Source organism: Rhineura floridana, chromosome 11, assembly GCF_030035675.1.
Source record: "Rhineura floridana isolate rRhiFlo1 chromosome 11, rRhiFlo1.hap2, whole genome shotgun sequence".
NCBI lineage: Eukaryota > Metazoa > Chordata > Lepidosauria > Squamata > Rhineuridae > Rhineura > Rhineura floridana.
The window spans coordinates 21,435,573-21,439,513 of NC_084490.1; positions in this window are offsets into that span (position 1 = coordinate 21,435,573).

Here is a 3,941-nt window from a genome sequence, read left to right on the forward strand (position 1 = left end):
TTACTACCCAACTTAGAATAATTTTGCTATGTTAAAACATGTTTACATTTTTGCTACTAGCTTAAGACTGGTTTATTATAAAACTGCAACAGGTTTACTGTTTGTTAGTAACCACTTTGATGCATTTTATAACTGAAAAAAGAGAATTTTTCAAGCATTTATCAACTATATGCTTTACAACTGGTTTACAGTGGTTTTACATGGGTTGAAACATGTTTACAACTTTGCTATTACAATGTTACAAGATCAATTGGTTTTATAGCAAATATTCTGTAATTCTACAAGCAATTGTCTAAGACCTAATTATATGTTGGGTAACTGTTTAGCAGGTCCATTAATAACTGGAAAAGAATTATTCTATAGGATTGCCAGCCATTTTCAGAAGAGGTGAAATTAAGGTGAAGAATGAATTTTACAAGTCAACAATTTGGGCTTCTAATCCTGAATTCAAATATTTGTGTAAATCTCAGAATTCAAATTTGAAATCTGAATTTGGCGCATGATTCTGAGGTGGTGGTTGCTTTCGTTTGTATGTTTTTTTGCTTTCATGGTGCATGGAGCCGGGGGGGGGTATGGTGGGAGACAATACTGAATTTTATGCCAAATTGTCTGTCAAAGGCTAAGTTACACCATAATAAAAAAGAGAAGTCTAAGAATTTTAAAAATTTGGGAGGAAAATTTGGCTAGAACTTTTGATATTGATATTTGGAAGCTCTACTAATTCCCCCCCCCATCTGACAAATCATCATTTCTGGCCTCAGTTACAATCCATTTACCAAAGGTTTTGCACTTAGCATACTTTTGAAATTCACCCCATTGTTGAAGTGTCCACTGAACTCACAAGCGAATGAGCCTTAGATGGGAGAAATATTACTTAATCTAATCTGCAGATAAGCTCCAGTTTTCAAAGAAGGCACCTTTGGGACAAGATATCCATCTTTTTAAAAGACACCTCTAGAAACATACCTTTTGTTGATAGTGTCAGCAAAAAGATTAAGGGCAGAACTTTCTTGTGACAGCTCAGATTTGTCTGACTATATATACCATATAGGTGTAGAATTATAGTTCTATAGTTCCTTTCTGCAATTTTTTAAAATTGAGGCAACATCCTGATTTTGGCTACAAAAGAACCAACTCTTGTTAGTCAAAAGTTAATGCACCCCATACTGTTAAACTCTTTGGGGGAGGGGAATCAGTATTACTTTTTTGAAATCTTTGCTTTAGAATAAGGGCAACTGAGAGAAAAGGGAAAGGGAGGGGGAAGGATCTTAATCACTCACTTCCTGTTCAGGGAAGAGATATTTTCAAAGAACTCTGGAGTAGAGAGAGATTCTGCTAGTGTTGTTCTCCTGTCTTGGCTGTGAAGGTCCAATTAACACAGAGACATAGGAACTGCATTATGCCAAGCCAGACCATTCACTGGTCCACCAAGCTCAGTATTGTCTACACCAAGGCTAGCCAATATGGCACCCTCCAGATATTTTGGACTACAACTTCCATCAGCCCCAAACACCAATGTCAGGGATGATGAGAGTTGTAGTGCATAAAATCTGGAGGGCACCAAGTTGGCTGTGCCTGCTCTACACTGATTGGCAGTGGCTGTTCAGGATTTCAGACAATGGTCTCTCTCAGCTCTACCTGGAGATGCCAGAGACTAAACTTAGGACCCTCTGCATGCAAAGCTAATGTTCTGCCACTAAACTGTGGCCTCTCCCCAGTCATCCACCAACTTTTCCCATATACTAGATTGGCACTAATTTCAGGTTCTGTTGGGTAGTGGGACAAGAGGATAGATAACGATACTGTAACAGCACAGGGATGGGAGAAGCCGTGATGCACCATAGAAAGCCACTGCCATGTTGAGAGTTGACAAATGTACACAGGCCACCAGAGGACACAAAATTATTTATTCCTGAGTAACAGGGTAATCTAGTGAAGCAGGTCAATCCACTGTGTAATGAAAAGCTTGGAAGTTGCCAGAGTCCTTGGGAAAGAACTACTGGAGGTCTGCCTACTAACTCTGTCCACAATTTTATTTTATTTTTGGAATTTGGGAGTTCCCAGACCAAGCTCTTGTAACTCTTCAGACTGGGGATCACATTACTTTTACAGAAATGAGAGTTACAAATCTGCACTCCAAAAGAAATAAAATTGTGCCAAATGGCAACACATGGATTTTATCTACCATCTGGGAGATGAGATCCTTTTGTTTCTGCTTTGAATGGCATATTTTGGAAGCCTGATGTCCAAGTAATGTTTGATTGATTCCATATAGAAGAGCCATGCTACCTGATAATTTGAAGAAAATTCAATTTAAAAAGTGGAGTATAACTCCTAGCACTGTTCCCAAAGGGCCATTGGTTTAAATGGGTTGGGAGCAAATGCAGCTGGGAACAAATATTTTCTTGGAACAAAGATTTCTTTCAGGCTTGAGTATTGATAATGCAAGTCATATTGGGCTCAGAAGTTCAGAATCCATAGGTGAGTATGAAACTTGAATCTGATTTCCCTCTTAGATTGGAGATAATACTGTGGGCAGTTCCAGACTGTTAATATTTTCAGGTGGGATTCAATCGCATACTGGCACATTCGAGTTGCGCAAACATAATTGATTGGAAGGTCTTGTGCAACAAACCCACTTCCACAAAAGAGCAGACTTTTTGTCATAAGGAAATTGATGGGAAAATACACTGGAAAATGTAGGATAATGCTTGATGCAGCGGAAACTAGAAATTAGAATGAATGCTCATTAAAGAGTCAGTGTTGTCTAATCTCACTGCAAACAAATCAGGTTGAATGCTCAATAAACGGAAGCCACCAAACACAATAAGGCCCTTAAAAAGAAGGCTCTTGAAAAGCATTAGCACCTCAAGCCCTGTTTTTAAATGGATCACATTCATTTCATCCAAGACAGGAAACACATCTCAGTAAACATGTATTAACACCTATTTGTGCAACCTGACATAATTTCACCTCCCAAGAGAACTGCTAATCCAATGTTAGGTTTGTAACCAGTGAGGGGTTTTGTTTTTTGTTTTTAAACTAATAGCTTCATGTGGAGATGCAAAAATCTATCTCCTTCCACACTGTGGAGAGAGACTTAAAAATGAAACCAAAAAGAAAACCAACTTATAGGAAATCTAGGCCAAGGGTAGTTGCCCAGCCGAGGGGCATGGTGGCCATTTTGTTTTGTAGCCATTTGTGTTTTTGTAGCTGCAGTGTTCATGGAATTGCACATCCACCCCTGGTTCTGTTTAGAATATTTTCTGCTCTGTTGATCTCCTCAGATTCATCTTAATTCCAAGCCTACTCCCAACATCTCTTTTATTTTCCGTTGTCAGAGAAAAGAGATGGCTGTTGCGGAACCATGAGGCTATATTGCTTTATATGGCGTACTAAAAGGTGTGCATTTCAGGTAACTGAAATACTGCCTCCTTTTCCTTTTCCTCACCTTCCATGACAACTGATGAGTGGACCAAGAGTATGGCCTTTTAAGAAGGCCAGCATTGATTTGTTGGCGAGTTCTGTACTGTATTTTCCACCCACTGTTTCCCACTAACAAATTAACCTTTCCTCAACACCCATTCCCTGAGAACCTCCATCTTCGACATTGTGGCATCAGCGAGCATGTAGTAGATGCCTAGGTCAACATGTCTGAAAATATGCCACCTCCGAGTTTTGAGAAATTGTGTAATTGTAATGATTGAAAGGGTTGTGTAAAGTGCAGAAGGCTTTGTAACTTTGGTGTGCGTCGTTTCTATCCCTTTCAGTCCTCTGAACCACCCCCTTTTAGTGGTGCTGTCCTCTGAAAGCCACCTCCGCTCCCCTTTTGAAGTCTGTTTTAATATTGATGTATTTGACCAAACAGTACTCTTGTCTGTTAATAAAGAAGAGATCTCTATATTTCAAAAGTGTTGCTTCTCATTGTCTTTGCTTCGGGC